The sequence below is a fragment of the Ursus arctos genome, unplaced genomic scaffold (genome assembly GCF_023065955.2).
Source record: "Ursus arctos isolate Adak ecotype North America unplaced genomic scaffold, UrsArc2.0 scaffold_2, whole genome shotgun sequence".
Lineage (NCBI taxonomy): Eukaryota > Metazoa > Chordata > Mammalia > Carnivora > Ursidae > Ursus > Ursus arctos.
In genome coordinates, this window is record NW_026622874.1 from 11,728,288 (window position 1) to 11,744,870 (window position 16,583).

Consider the following 16,583-nt stretch of genomic DNA (forward strand, 5'->3'; position numbering starts at 1 on the left):
TCTGGGTCTCTGATTTTAAATCCATACTTTGAACAAAAGCCTCTCTGGGAAGAAATAGTAAGTATAGAGGGCAGAAAAAAATCAAATACGATTATAATTATTTAAATGCATAATTTTAGAGAAGAAAATGATGATTTTGTACTTGTAAAAATTTGGGGTTAATTGGGGTGAGATAATTATAGCATTATGTGATAAGTAAATCATTTTTAACAGAAAAATCTATAAAGAAAAATCATAGAGGTATGACAATAATTTGAAATACAGAAAGGTCGTTATATGTGTAAATATGAGATCTCACAGAAGATTCTCAAGGAGGAATGAATGTGCTATTGCAAGGGACTCAACATTCCTTGCGAAAGGCATATTTGTATTAGTTAGGATAAGCTATCGAGTAATAGAAGACCAAATTACAGTTGCTTTACATTTTACTAAAAGAAGTCTGGAGATCACAGTGGTGCAATTCCTTCTCTTTTTTTACTCTCCCATTCTCAGCATGTTGGCTTTTGGTCCTTAGACTTGTACCTCATTACCCTAAGATAGCTGCCACAGCATCACATTTTCACCTCATTACATTTAGGGATAGAGAAAACAAACTTTTTCCTTGTGGGATTTTTTTCCCCCTTTTCTAAAGAAAAAAAAAAATAGGGGGTCTGGGTAGCTCAGTCAGTTGAGCATCTGACTCTTGATTTCAGCTCAGTTCATGCTCTCAGGGTCGTGGGATTGAGCCTGGCATCAGGCTCCGAGCTCAGCATGGAGTCTACTTGTCCCTCTCCCTCTGCTCCTGCCCTGGCTCATGCTGTCTCTCTCTAAAATAAATCCATAAAATTTAGAAAAATAAAGAGAGAAAATTGTTACCAGAAGCTTCTCCCACCCCGCCTCCACAACACTTTCTCCTATGATTTTATGAGCCAGATCTGGGTCATAGACCAACCTCTGACTGTTGGCAAAGGGAATGTAATGGCAAGGGAGGCCAGAGAAGGGCCTAAACTTCTTCCAAAGTGTGAAACCTCCGCTTGCCACCTAAATATATCTGGAGATTAATTAGTAAGAGAGGGAGATGGCTGTTGGGCAGATAACGAACAGTGTCTGCTTGTCATTTCCCTGGGAAAAATGTCCTCCTCGATTTCAGACTTCAACTGAAAGCAGACCCATATGAAATATTTTGCTTTAAAGAAAAAAAGATGGTGAGGAAACCAGAATCCCATGAAAGATTATAGTTAGTTTGACTATTCCTTTCAAATGTTTCGATATTCTGTTAGCATTCAAATCTAAATACTAGAACTTTGAACAGGAAAGTGGAGGAGAATGGTTCAAAATGAAAGAGCAAGACAAGCTTTATTTTTTAAGAGGATATGGACAAGTGAGGGATAGGTATGTAAGTAAGTAAACATGTGTCAGTAAAGATGGATGAAGCTTTACGTGTGGCATGGCACATGAAGAAACAGAGCTAACTATAGTCATGACAAAAGGATGAAGTAGTCAGGGGCTCTGGAAGGGCCTGAAAGATTCAGAAATAGCATTCTTACTTTTTTTGGTAAACCTGGCACAGTGTGTCAAGATCCTCAAGGATATCTAATATCCCCAATAGCTACTACTACCACTACTACTATTACTACTACCACCACCATAGTGCTCTGTGTGTCAGGCACTGTTCCTAGCACTGTACCTATGTTAAAAGTCATTTAACTGCTGCCTGCATTACAGCAATAATTTATAAGTGGCAGAGTGTTGTATGTATCCATGACTCCTTAATTACAGTATAACGGGCTTTTTGACATACAAGGCAGCTACACTGAGAGTGGGAAAACACAAGACTAGATCCAATGGAGGTTGGTCCATGGGCTTGTTTCTTCTCTATCTCTCATTTCTTGACATTCTTTTCCAGTTTCCAGTTGGCCAAGGCCACCGTGATTGTGTCTTCAGTTAGCCTGGAACAGTGCAGCTTCCTTGGGAGGAAGGCACAGTTCCTTGGCAATGTCTGTGCTTCTGATAGTCATGGCTTCTTCAACCATTCTCCTTTAACTTGTCCAATGGCTAATGAGCTTGGGTCAATTTCAGAACCACAGCCAAATATCTTAAAGCTGGCAGCCATAAGTTTTCCTTTTTCCTCCACTGGCATCTATGATTTCATTACATTACTACCAGCTATGACATTCACCAGTCTAGTTCAAACATTTTTGACTGTCTTGCCAGGAACCGTTCATTGTTAGAATTCTCTAAAGGACCAGCAGTCCTCTTGCAATGCAGCAGGGCCCAGTCTTCCACGAGCAGCAGGTCCAAAGCCACTGACGGTGCATCTGGCCACTGCCATCTTGGCAAGGCCGGAACTAGAATATAAACCAGGTATTCTGGCTCCAGAGTTCGTGATCTTAAGCCCTGTCCTCTGTTACCCCTTTAGAATCCGTCTTTCACAGTTGCAGCAAGGTTATAAACTCAACTAATGGGAAAGACCCATTAAGACTGTGTTATACAGGGTTGAGGAGAATAGGTCACACATGGCACTGATGAACTGGAATATTTGGGGAAGGGGGTAAGGAGCAGTTTTATTCTGAATGGGAACCTATTGGAGGAGGAGAAATTTGCAGAGAACGAATCAGACACGTTTCAGTTTGGCTGGTAACTGAGTTTTTGAAGTTTCCTGTCTGAGGTTAGAATAGAGTGGATGGATGGGGGCTGCCGTCCTGGCAATTCTTTCATTCTTTCTGTCTCACCATCTCTCAGGCTTCTTTGGTTCATGTGAACCAGGATAGTGGTACTCGTCTTCTCTCCCAGAGTATTTGTCCTGACATGGAGAAAGTACTTTCTGATATTCCAGACTGCCTGCAGTGGGATGGAGAATGGGAAGAGGGGTATTCATCTGGGGGGCAGGTCTTGTCTACCCAGCGATGTAGCCTTCAGTGACAAGCTCTGCTTATCAGCTGATTGATGTGGCCAGCAGTGGGCCAGCCACCCAAGGTCCTGGGGGCAATACTAGGATACCTTTGAGGCTTACTTCACAACATAGTAGTTTCTTGGGTCCGTCATATGGCAGGGTAGAATGTACTTCCAGAACCTTGTTTTCATGGTCTGGTGGTGGGCAGCATCTTTGGGACAGCAATTCAATCATCTCTAATTAATGAAGAAGCAAGTCAGAAAGTACTTTCATATGTGTTCATCGAAGGTCAGATGGAACCAGGGACATCTATGACAGGCCTGTCATATGTCCCGGTCTCCAACTGCCCTCAGCCTGATAACTGTATTTCTAAGAATCAGAGACTTGTATCATGAAAGGCATTTTATAGTACTGCCTCTCACTCAAATCTTTCTCTTCACAGAAAAGAAAACGGAAGCCCAGAGAGACAGTTGGTGCTGTGACATGTGGTTTTTGACCTAGGACCCAATGTTCTTCCCCATACAAAAACCTGCCTTGGATCAATTACATTCTGGAAACGTAAGGGATAATTATTACTGTGACAAGCAGTATAGAGAAGGGACTTCAGAAACTGTGATGAGGGCAGAGGGGAGAGCAAATGAGTTTGACCCAGCACTTTGCTTGAGACGGAGGCTTACTGCATGTGAAATTGCAGGAGGCCCCATGCATTGACTGAAGCCCTTTTTTGAGGATTAATCTTCTTGCCCACATGAAAGTAAAGAACTCTGCCATACACATTTAAGTACTACTATTCAGGGAACTCGAAGAGGTCATTTACCAAATAGCTCCTTTACCCTTCCCACCAAGAATTCAGTGCTCTAATTTAGGGGAGTGGTTTTTTGGAGAATTGGCTGGCCCAACATAAAGCGGCAATTTAAAGTTCAATCATTTGCTTTTTTTCTTACATCTCCTTTCTCTTTGCCATTCTCTGGGGTTTTACTTGATTTTTTTTTAAATGAAAAATTGTTGTGTAAAGGTAATGTGAGTTTTGGGTTAAAAAGTTATTGTAAACGCAGAAGAATGTGTAGTGAGAAGAAAATCTCCACCTGAATTCTGACCCTGAGGCTTCTAGTTCTCTTTTCTGGGGACAAACCCTAAAACAAACCTCTTCTGTTTTCCCATAAGTGTATATTAATATACAATGGCCTCTTTTTATATACTTGGTAGCCTACTAATCTCACTGTATTGTACCTTTGCTTTTCTCACTTAATGCTTCTTAAAGATGACCTCTCAGCATGTAGAGATTTCTCTCGTTCCTTTTAGTTACACTTAAACTTTGAGTTTAAGTTTAAAGTTTAAGTTTTCGTTACACTTAAACTTCTATTCCATTTTATCTTGGTACTGTTCCTGTCTTTCTAGAGCCTGCCACGTGGCCAAGCCCTAGGAGATGAGTTTAACACAGCAGATCGCATGCATTGGTCCAGAAAGGTCTGTGGCTTCTAGGCCCCAGAGTCCAGGTGCCCCTCTCTACCACGTAAACGTCCTGGATGACTGTGCAGAATGCGATTTGTCTGTCCCGTTCTGATTCTCAGATGACTTTTCCAGTCGGGCTTAGAGAAGGGGGTCGGTGGGGCCTTGAGAAGCTGGCTTGCCTTGAGTTTGTCTCCTTGGCTGCTCTGTCGGTAAGGGAGGACGCGCTCCTGCTCTGAGATCTCTCGGAGGAGACATTGGGTTTTGCTGGCAGGCAGACCTTCAGGCTACTCAGCGGAATGTCTTTGGTTCTGTCGCTTCGGGAGGAGCCAGGAGGCTGTGCTTCCAGGCCAAGGGAAACACTGCTTCAGACTCAAGACCACGACTTGGCAGAAACTCTGGGGCCTGCTGAATTTAGGAGAGGGCTCTCTCATACCTTTACGTGCTCAAACCACTCTTTCCCGTTAAAACTGAGAGGAGGATGGAATGACTGCAGACATCTGGTGTATTCACTGGCACGCAACAATTGCCTGAGTAAAATGGATTCCAATCTCCTTTTGGTACAATAGGAAAGGCAAGTGCCTCCTTCTCTAGCTGGGAAGGAAGGAGAAGGAAGCCAGAGTCAAATCAGACCTCTCAAGACTCAGGAGAGGCTTGGTCTCTGCTTAGACAAATAATCTTGGGGAGACCCAAATCCCCTGTTCGTTGTGAAAACAGACAGTGCCAGAGTAAAACAGAATTAAATTGTTTCTCATGGCAGCTGACGTGTAAAAACCATTCTTTTCTGACCTTGTGGCCATGGTATCCTGACACCTCATAAATTATCCCAAGGGCTCAAGGCCTGGGGGGGAGGGGGGCTTGGGAAGGCTGTGGGTCCACACCGCAGTCAGCCCTGAGCACTGGGTGGCTGGGCTGCCCTCCCGGCCTTTCTGATATGCAGGCACCAGTGTTAGGTTTGGGAAGAAAGTAGTTTTCTCAAAGTCAGCTTTTCTGAGTTAGGACAAGTATTTTCCCCAGAACCAAGTCTGACAGAACACTCTGAGGTGGCTTTAAAATCTCCCATTTTTCTTAGAAAAAGGAGAATGGGGAAGGAAAGGGAGTGAGAGAGACACAAAAGGTGAAGAAATGAATTAAAGGGGAAGGAAAAGGAAGGAGGGAGGAGGAAGTGTGGGTGAGAGAACCGCTCTCCATTCAGATAGGGCCTCCCCTCCCCCAACACCCGTGTGGTTACAGGAAGCGGCCACCTGCTCAACAGGATGGAGCTCACAGCCACTTCCCCGCCTCCCGGTGAGCCTCCTTTAGCTCCTATATCCATCTGTGCCCTACACACAGTAGGTGCTCTGTAAATGTTTGCGGAGCGGAAAGACCCACATATCGGTCCCCAGAGAAGGAAACAGATTTATTTTGGGAAACTCCAAGAATGTAGACCAGAGTCACTCGGAGCAAACAATATTCCTGTAGCCTGAATCACCATAAGGTTTAAAGAATCTGGGTATTTGTGGGTGTGTCTGGACATATTGTGTGTGGGAGCGTGGGTGGGTGGTCTGGACGGGTGGGTAATAAGTGACAGGAGGGCCCTTGAAAATAGAAAGGGCTCCATAACTACTGTAAAAATAAAACTGGGAACAGCATGCCCAGACCTCCAGCCATGCAGTGACCAAACTTGACCTTGGCAGAGATGAATAATACTGTGGAGATGGATTCAAGAATTATTAGTCAATGTTTTTAGTCCCAATGGGCTTTTTTTTTTTTTCCCAGAGAACTGCTGGGTGGGTTTTTGGCAAATGACTGCAACGGCCTGTAGGATTCCAGAGCCCTTCTAAGCTCCTTCTAGACTCTGTTATATTGATGGTTTTTTTATTTCAGGTTCCTTTCTTCTCCAGTGGGATGTTTTTTCTGGTTCCCCCTTTGGACAAAGAATATGCTTTCTCAACTTGCTTCTGCCTTTCATTCCTTCCTTTCTTAGAAATCATGTCCTCTGGCCTGGAGAAGGATAAAGATGGAAGACCCCAGGGAACTGATGGTGAAAAGCCTGGTTATATCAGGTACAGAATAGGTCATAGAATATTCTTCTCTGCAGCTGTTCCAGTGCACAGATATATACTCATCGGAACGTACATCGTGTTGGTGAAGAGAGGCAGGGCCAAAGGAAGTATTTTGGGGGACTGTGGCTACAGATAACCCACTGAGAGAATATCCTACACCATTCACACCACAACTGTGGGAAGTTCAAGTTGTTGGTATGTATCCTCATATACCCACCTGCCATCACACTAGAGCGAGCGCTCATATCTAATTTTGATAGAGAAATAGTAATCTGTCACGGTTGGTAACCGATCCTTAAACCCTGCACTTATTTTGGGTATTAGGTAGGAAATAAGTCTTAGAAATAAAGTTTCTAAGATGCCGGGGACCACAGGTTACAGGTACAGACTTAAGGAATATCATGAAACCAAGTTTGAGGGGAAACTACATTGATAACAACTTTGAATACTGCATCCCTGTTTTCTTTAGATATATTTTTGAGGTTTCCCTAATCATTCCCCAACTAATCAGCCTAATTCTTGATTCCATATGACCACGTCACTCTTGTGATTGCTGTGCACATCTGTATGCATTTATGTTGATTTTATGTATTTTATTTCCCTCCCATTAGACCTTAATCTCCGTGAGGAGAGGAATCAGCGCAGTCTTTATTCTATATACACAAGTGCCTGGGATTGTTTCGTGAACCCTGTGTGTAGTCAATAAATAAAGCACACATTCCACTCTCTGAAGAGCATTTTAATGGTAGGTGGGCTTGTTTTACTAACTCCTTCTTCCATCTCTTTACTAGTCAGTGCATGCTCCAGAAATGCTCGTGTCAGCCATGGGATGATGTCATTATGAAAAAAATATAATTCTAAAATTATACAATACACTTCAAAGTCAAGAGTAAATTACGTATGGGTTTTCTATGGCTTTGTAGGTAGCACGATGGCATTTAAATTGAAGGTATAAGTCTCTGACCATAAGCAATTATCCATTTTTTAATGAAATATAAACTTTCTATTCAGTTACTAAATATTCTTATGTATGTTTCTCTCAAGCTGTTCTCTTTAGTTCTCCCTGCGGCATTCTGTTGGACCCTTCACCATTAGCACCTCCTGAATTTTGAGTGTGGTCCCACAGTCATGGGAACCACACAGAGACAATCAGCTAAAGAAATTTGCTCTGTTTCTGAACAAGGTCCTACCTCCCCTGCCACCGTCTTACCAACCGAACTAACTCTTGAAGTTCTAATGCTCAGATAATGCAAAATCGTTGCTCTAACCTGTTACTTCAATCTTCTCTCCAGACCTTCTTACTGAATTGCAGACTGATTTATACTTCCGGTCTTTTTCTCCTATTGTAATATTGGGCGATGTCAATCCTGGACGCCTCCATGAAATGCATTTCTACAACCTTCTTCCTCTTCCCTCTGCCTTGTGGCCACGTGTTGAACCCTGGACACCCAGCATGCCTCTCTTGACATACTGCTAGCTGCCTCTCCATGTTCTTCGGCATTGATACCAAGCTGTCCTGAGATTATTTCTCTCAGGAACTCCCCTTTATTCGGCCGTCTTCATGAAAAACAAAACACTATTGAATAAATTAAGAAAATGATTGCGATGACATACTACTTTGGAATTATTTGACCTCTTAGAAAGTAAGATCTTCATCCTCGTGCTCCAAATGCATTCATCCATCCATTAACCTGGGAAAAGATTATGATTTGTTGTGTAAGGAATTCAAGGAAGAAAGATAGGCAACAGCTTCTAAGATACAAAACAGATTTTGAACAATAGTCTGGAGAGCCAAGCAGGCATTAATAGGGAAGTGTTCCCTAAACCCCTTCATTGCTGCCTTTAGCATCTGAGCAACTCAGCCTGAAGGGCTTGTGCTCTGAGACATCTCCCAGTAGCAATAAGACAGCTCTCCTGTCTTATTCCGCGAGGCGGAAGCAGCGCCATAGCAGCAGGGGTAAAATGGATGAGCCGTTAAAAAAAAAAAAAGCCAATCCTCTTTTGGCTCCAGAGATTGTGAGGAGGACAGTGGGGTAGAGAGTAAGGTAGTGAAGTAGTCACTTATCTCTTGCTTCATCCACCCTTAGGTAAGGTGACGAGAACTCAAAGTAGGTTGGGACTGGGGCAGAGACCAGCTTAGCGGCTGCCTTCATCCAAACTGGGTCACTGTCACATCAACCTGATCATGCCTCGAACTCAGGCAGAGTGAGGCGTGGCTGCAGAGACAGACTTGAGAAGAGCTGAGAATGTGGCTATGGAACTTGCCAGAGGCAGTGTCTGTGTGTTGGGGGTGGGGGTTGCAATGGTTCCATGGTGAGAGTTGCAAGGTACACTTGCCAAACCAGAGCCTAATGAATGAGAGCCATGGCCAGACCTCAGAGGGGTCTCTAACACCAACAGGAGGGGAGGGGAGGCAGAATCAGCCAAGGGTCACTATGGAGCCCTGCCAAGCCCAAGCCAAGACCAGCTAGATGGCAAGTTATACTCACCACAGACCTTAGCCACTGAATGCCAGCAGGGCATGCAGCATCTTGTAGATAAAGATGGCATCCTGGAGCCGGAAGGAGCGGGCATTGGGAAACCCTACTCTTCCCTATGGCCCTTGGGGACCCACAGATCATCTTCCTCCTCTTCAGCCTCCTCACTCCTCACTGTCTTTATGCAGGGGGAAGGAAGGCTTTCACAGAGATTGGGAATTTTTAACAAAAAAGATGTTAAATACTTCTCAAATAGACCGTTTAAATTATTAGATCAAACTGATTGTTAGGTTGACTGGATTGTTAGTATGTTTTTCTCACCTACCTTTTGAGGAAGACCAGACTGTTTACCCATGAAATACTAAACCTTCTACTTCTCTGCTTTTCCTCATTTGCAGTGTGTAAGTTAAATTTTGTGATTCCCACCACACAATGGCTGACAGTAGCTGAATAATTTGCTTTTTCTAGGACTGAATATTTTAATAGGTGAGTCTAAGAGATCCAGCTTAGTAAATTGAAGGACTTAATTTTAAAGCTTAGAACAGGAGTTGGCAAACTGCAGCCCAAAGACCAAATTTGGCGCACTGTTTGTTTTTGTAAATGAAGCTTTATCAGAACATAGCCATGTTCCTTTGTTTATATATTGTCTGTGGCTGCTTTGGTGTCATGACAGCAGAGCTGAGTGGTTGCAACAGAGCCCACATGGCCTGCAAAGCCAAACGTGTTTATTATCTGGCTTTTTATAGCAAAAGTTTGCTGACCCCTGGTGTGGAATAATACGGTTTTATTCAGCGTCTTGTCCAGTCCCCTTTTGAGAAAGATGAGGCCGGGGAGATCCTGCGAAGTTAACTGACGTGTCCAAGATGACACAAGGGAGGGGTGGGGTGGAGATAACAAACCATAAAATTTTAAACACGAGGAAAGGCAAGCTGGGAAATGTCTACAGAGCTGGGTTCCTTTGAATATTTTTGTCTTAAGTCATACCCCTGAGGTTGCATGATCATTATGAAGTAAACTTACTAATAAACCCTAGAGGAAAGTAAGACTAATCAGTGAGAATTCCTTGTAGCCTGGGAAATTACCTGGTTTTATAACAACAGGAAGACTCAGTCCAGTCAGCGGGCCCCTGACACACCGAACACCCCGCGTTCTGAGGCGGTCACACGTGCTCACTAGATATTAGGTAATGGAGTCTCAAAGTAGGGTCCAATGTTTAGGGATTTGGAAAATAACCTTAAAAACTGATTGCTGGAATCCCACATGAAATTCCAACTGGGGAGGTGTCTGTAACCCTGATCTGTTCTAAAAGGCTGTCAGAGAGGCGAGGGCTGTAGAGCCGTGTGCCTCTTCCCAGCCTCCTGAGGAAACTGGGCCCCTGAGAAGCAGAACGTGGAATGGCTGCCAAGTCGCTGCCTCTGTCTCTCCTGCCTCAGAAACCTCTCCACCTGCTCTTTCATTTTATTTCCTAACCTCACTTTTCACCTCCTGCTGTTAGGAGCTGGCCCTGTCACTCCATTAAAATAGGAAGGGTTTTTCAGCCCTCACCTCATTTGACCGCTCTGAGACATCTGACATTTTTGCCCACACCCTTTCAATAATACTCCCTCCTCCCTTGGCGTATGCCCTGCTCATGTAATTCCCCTGACTTGTTGCCTCTCCCCAGGCTCGTTCTTCATCTGTCCACCACCCTTAAATGTGGACCTCAGGGTCCCAATCTCTATCCTCTGTCTTTTTGTATATTTTCGCCTGGAAAATCTCATTTTAAGGTCATGGCTTCAATTGCCAGTTCACTGGGCTCACCTCCCAAATCTATTTCTTGCTCATATCTCTCTTCTAGACCGTAGACTTCATGTCCTTTTGTCCACAGAACACTTCCACGGGATTTCCCTCAGTTGATTTCCTCAAACTCAGAAAGCCCAGGGCTGAAACCATCATCTTTCCCTTAACCCTAATACTTTCTCTGATACTCGAAACTTATCACCCATCTGCTCAAAGCCCTTCAGTGGCTCCCTGGAGCTACACAGAATAAGGTTACTACATTCCACGAAGCCCTGCGTGACCTGGCTCCTGGCAGCCTCTTCTCGTACTTGGCCTCCTCTCCTGCCCCCGTCTTGCTAGCCCTTTCCCTCTCCCTTCTGTGCTATTTCTTTCTTTGCTCTAGTTGAAATCACGTCCCCTTTGTCAATTCAATGAGCATCTAATCAACTTCCAAGATTTAGGTCAAGTACTGCCTCCTCTATAACCATTCAACAAGACAGTGGACACCAGAAAAGGAAGGCCTGAAACCTTACTTCCTTGTCCCTGCATGTTGGCAGGCCCTGGAATCTGTCACGCGGACACAGCAACTTTGTGACAGCAACCTGCTCCTTGCCGGGCAAGACTTTAACTGGCTGTGGTTCCTTGTGGAATTTTCCAGTTCCCCCACCCATCTGGGATTATCTTACTAGCCTCACTTAAATAGCTGTGGCGCCAAGTGGTGATACTTGGAGTAATTTAGTCAGAGGACTGTCAGTGAAAATTCTTCTAGAGAAAACAATGCAATAACTAGAATGACGATAATTTTTTTTTAAGATTTTACTTATTTATAAGAGAGAGAGAGAGAGCATGAGCGGGGGGTGGGGATTGGGGAGAGGGGCAGTGGGAGAAGGAGAAGCAGACTCCCCGCTGAGCAGGGAGCCTGATGTGAGGCCCGATCCCAGGACCCTGGGATCATGACCTGAGCCGAAGGCAGATGCTTAACCAACTGAGCTACCCAAGTGCCCCTAGAACGAGGATAATCTTAATGGGGCAGAACACAGCACTTCATTCAGCATTTAGAACATTACGGAGATGCAGCACCATGGGATTAAGGAGCGTGTACTCTGGAGTTGGGGTGCCTAAGTTCGAATTCTGACTCAGCTCTTCATTAGCTTTGTGAGTCTAGGCAAGTTTCTTGGCCTGTCAGTGCCTCAGTTTCCTGACCTATAAACTGGATATGGGGATAACTATCTTCTAGGTAGGATCGTGGTGAGGAGCATAGCGATACAGATGTGTGTGTGGTGTGAGCATTTATACACACACAGTACTTAGAACGGTGCTTGGTATTTAATAAGCATTACCTACTACTATTTTTTTCCCTTTTTTAGAGACAGAGGGGTGGATGGGAGAAGGAGACAGAGAATCTTAAGCAGGCTCCACACCCAGTGAGGAGCCCGACCTGGGGCTCGATCCCTCGACCCTGCGATCACAACCAGAGCTGAAATCAAGAGTTGGACCCACTGAGCCACCCCGGTGCCCCTTCCCACTACTATTTTCAGCTTACTAGATGACGAAGGGAGAAGCCAAGGTTAGTAGGTGTGAGGAAGTTCAGGTTGAACAGCTCCCTCTTTCACACCATGAAAATCAGCCAACGAACTCTCAACTCTTCAGTTAAACAGCACACTGAATACTATGCTTGTACGTCTTGTGTTTGTTCAGCCTTTTATACGAGGCAAATAACTTCCGCTTACTGCTATATTAGGTAGTAGTAAAAGCAAGGAAAGAATGAACAGGCTTTTGAACCTGCAATTCTTTATTTTATGTGCAAATCCTTTGATGAATGTCTCCTTAAATAGTTTGAGCAAGCAGTTACAGAACTTCCAACACCAGGGAGCCCTGTTAACATGAACCACCGTGCACCCATGGGAAGCGATTTGCATGGCATTTCATTCTCACAACATGCAAAGCACAAGAGGTGGGATGTGTAGGTATTATGCTCATGTTATGTATAAGAAAGCAATCAAACAGTGACACAAGAGCCCCGTGTTTTCTGATTCCTGTCTTACGCTCATTCCAAGTGTTCTGTTTTTAAAAACATTTTTTAGGGGCACATAGGTGGCTCAGCCAGTGAAGTGTCTGCCTTTGGCTCAGGTCACGATCTCAGGGTCCTGGGGTTGAGCCCCTGCGTTGGGCTTCCTGCTCAGTGGGGAGTGTGCTTCTCCCCCTCCCCTCTGTCCCCCAATCGTGCTTACTTTCTCTATCTCTCAAATAAATAAATAAAATCTTAAAAAACATTTTTTTAACTTCATTTTACATGCCTGGTATATAAAAAAAAAAAAGTCAGGCTGTGGTGAACCAATTCACACCCCAAGGATTCTGTCCAGAGGTTCTTTAAAGCCCTTTTGATAACTTTTTCCAAATTCAAGGAATTCCTAATGATGATTCTTTTATCTTCATTGTTACTGATGCCTATCGAGGAGCCTCGTGGTACAAAAGGAGAGCTGGGGGATAACAGGAAGTAGAACACAGTTTAACAAAGAAAATAGGCTTATTAGATATTCGCACCTTGTCCTCTAGCCACTGCTTGGTCTCCTGGTGGGAATGCATCTATTTCTAGCACCACCAACTGCTCTATTCCATGCTACCACGATGTCTGGCCTAGAGTGCTAGAATGTCCTCCTCAAATAGGTGATCTCCCTACAACCACTCTGGTATCCTTCTCATCTGCTCTCCAATTTGTTGCCTGAGTCATCTTTTCAAAATATATATGAAATCACCTCACTCCTTTTTGCTTAAATCCCCTCAATATATGTTGGTCTTGAGATAAAACTAAAATTCTGTATCATCTGGCTCTACCGGCTTATGGCAGACTCTGCAAGCTGTTCATAAAACCCATTCTTCTTTCTCCTGTGACATAGACACTTTGCAATTCCCAGACTCCCTTACTCTTAGAGGTGACCACGTGACTGAGTTTAGCTAATGGAATGTGAGCAAAGGTGATATTGTGCTACTTTCAGGCCCAGGCCATAAGAAAGCCTGGGTTCTTGTCCCTCCCAGGTGACTGGGACGATGAGACTTAAGTTGACTTTGAAAGCCACATGTCGAAGACGACAGAGAGGAACTAGCATGAATCTCTGACAGTAGATTCTCCAGGATCCCCTCACCACCTCCAATCTGGAATTGCCTTGGAATGTTATGTGAGAGAGATATAAACATTTATCGTCTCGAGCTGTGATGTGGTTGGGTCCATGTTGCTGCGGACTGGACTACTGTGGCTAATATGTTACATTTCCTGCCCCATCTGCCCCCAATACTGCCCAGGCCTCACGTCTCCACATCGGCTGAAGAGATATTCTGTCAGTTTTTCAAGTTTGTCGTGTTCCCTTCTTCTATGGCGCTTTGCAGACGCTATTAATCATTCCATGAACACTTTCTGGTCAAATCATATTCTTTCTTTAGATCTTAGCTCAGGTCATCAGGAAATCTTCCTATTTCATGGAAAGCTTCTCTGAACTCCGGTGCCCCTCTTACGGGCTCATCTCCCTGTGTACTCTTCTTCCATAGATCTTGTGATGACTGCAACTTTATATTTGCTTTTGTGCTTATTTAATCACTTAAGTTCCCTTCACTAAACTGTAAATTCCATACGAACAGGGACAGCATCTGTGTTTGCTTGCCTTTTTAAAAAGATTTTATTTATTTATTTGACAGAGAGAGAGAGAGAGAGCAAGCATAAACGGGGGGAGCTACAGAAGGAGAGGGAAAAGCAGACTCGCTGCTGAGCAGGGAGCCTGATGTGGGGCTCAGGGCTCGATCCCAGAAGATCATGACCTGAGCCAAAGGCAGATGCTTAAATGTCTTTGGCATTTCACTTTTCCTGATAGCTGGTAACCCCATACATCCTGGGTTGCTTCTTATCTAAGAACCTTCTGGTTGGGAAAAAATGCTAGAGAATAAAACATACAAGGAATAAGTTATATTCTGGATATAACTTTCTTTGTGTAGGAAGAAAAATAGAGCAGGGGCTTGATAAGATAGATCAGGGGGCTTGATGTCTAATTAGGTTGCCAGATAATATGCATGTCTCATGCAATATTTGGGACATACTTATTCTAAAAAATTACTTCCTGTTTACATTCAAAATTTAGCTGGGTATCCCACAGTTTTATTTGGTAAATCTGGCAGCTCTCTATCTAGTTCTGCCAGTTACTGGAATCTTCACCTGAGATTGGAAATTTACCTCGAGAAGACTATATGAAATATCGTATTTGAAATGCTTAGTATAGCGTGGGGTACTATGTGCTGACTTTTAGTGCTCAAAAAATATTTATCTGCATTATTAGTGTACGTAATAATAAAAGCTACTGTTTATTGCAATAAGATGTATTACTTCGAATAATAAGAGCTACTACTTACTGTGTGTGCTACTCTATACAGGGTGTTGTTCGAAGCTGATCACATGTATTATTCTGTTCATTTCTTCCAATGATCCCTACTTTACTGATGAGACACAAAGAATATGGATCACTGTTCAAGAGTGGTAGAGACGGCATCGGACCCAGCTGACCCCAGGACCTGCTCTCTCACCGTCCACACAATTTCTGCACGTTGCAAATGAGCCTGGTCCCTTAATGAACGAGTGTGCTTTCATATTTAACAGGACTGCTTTCCCTTCGCCCCTCCGTAACCCTGGGGAATTGACTCAGCTGCCCACCTGGTAAATCAAGCATCCATTTTTTTGCATTCAGAGCTGATTTTATAGAAATCTAGATACAGTTTAGTAGATTTACATGTTAACACTAAAAGGAAAAAGTTCCCTGCTTGCCTTTTAGTTGGGGCAACCCTTTGGTTTTATGGGCTTGTTTGAGTAAGTAATTATTCTGGTAATGCCGAGGCCTCCTTTATGGAGCCATAAATGCATCCTGGACAGCCCAGAATAACTAGCAAGCCCCTTCCTTTGAGCCTAGCAGGCAAACACGGCTTAGCTGGATGTGAGTTGGCTTGCCTGTCCCTGCAGGTTTCTCTTTTTCTCTGGAAACCTCCTATGAAACCATGGGAAGGGGGGAAAGAGGATCAGATAATTGGGATCTTTAAGATGGTTATTATGAAAAATGTTCTGGAACCAATTCAAATACCAATCAGAAACCACATTGTTCAACTAAATCACTTTCAGATGCCACATAAGATACAAAATACAATGATTTCCAGTTTAAAAATATAATGTTCCTTTAAAAAAAAACAACACAGTATTTTATTTTATTATTTAAAAAAAAAAAAAACCTGCCTTGGCTGGAATTCAGGCCCGTCACAGATGATGTACAGACAGGCTTTGTGCAGCTCCCTTCGGATCCGGGGCCTATAGACCTCACTGTAATGTATTTAAAAGTTCCTTAAAATGGATGTGACGGCTGTTTTCTTTGTGTATTACAGAAATATACAGAGTTCAGAGGCTCCGTGGCTACACTTCAGGCATGTATGTCATTAAAGGAATGAAAAAAAGATGATGGCCAAATGCTGTATTAAAATCCCATTAGAAACGCTGGGAGGAATTTAGGGCTCCAGTCTCTTTTATCGGACAGGCGACAGTTTGGTGAAAACAGTTTTCCTTCTTGCCATTTTCTCCTTCCTTCCTTCCTTCCTTCCTTCATTCCTTTCTTCCTTCCTTCTTTTCTTTTTTCTTTCTTTCTCTCTCTCTCTCTCCTTCCCTTCCTCCCTCCCTCCCCTCCAGTACCTTCCTCTTACCCTCCCCTCCCCTCCCATTCCCTCCCCTTCTGTCCCTTTCCCTGCCTTGCCTCCCCTTCCCTCCTTTCTCTCCCATCTCCTCCCCTCCCCCACTTCCCTTCCCTCCTTCCTCTCCCATTTCCTCCCCTCCCCCACTTCCTTCCCCTCCCTTGCTTTTTCATTTCTCCCATTTCCCTACTTGGTCGAGGAGTATCTGCGTGTCATCTTTACCACTGGAAAAGCAAGTATTATCAGGATTCTGTCAATGTTTGCTCTTCTATA

General features: G+C 43.9%; 1 long non-coding RNA gene across 3 annotated transcripts; it reads left to right on the forward strand.

Moving 5' to 3' along the window:
• The first annotated feature begins 3,318 nt into the window (after nt 1-3,318).
• LOC130544289 (uncharacterized) lies at nt 3,319-15,801 on the forward strand. Of its 3 annotated transcripts, XR_008960459.1 has the most exons (4): nt 3,319-3,430; nt 6,288-6,561; nt 6,978-7,111; nt 7,659-7,960. It is a non-coding gene; the product is annotated as an uncharacterized LOC130544289 (long non-coding RNA). The 3 variants fall into 3 exon arrangements; XR_008960458.1 differs by lacking the exons at nt 3,319-3,430; nt 7,659-7,960 and adding an exon at nt 15,018-15,801 and having other exon boundaries at nt 6,200-6,561; XR_008960457.1 differs by lacking the exon at nt 3,319-3,430 and having other exon boundaries at nt 6,200-6,561.
• The last annotated feature ends 782 nt before the right edge of the window (nt 15,802-16,583 follow it).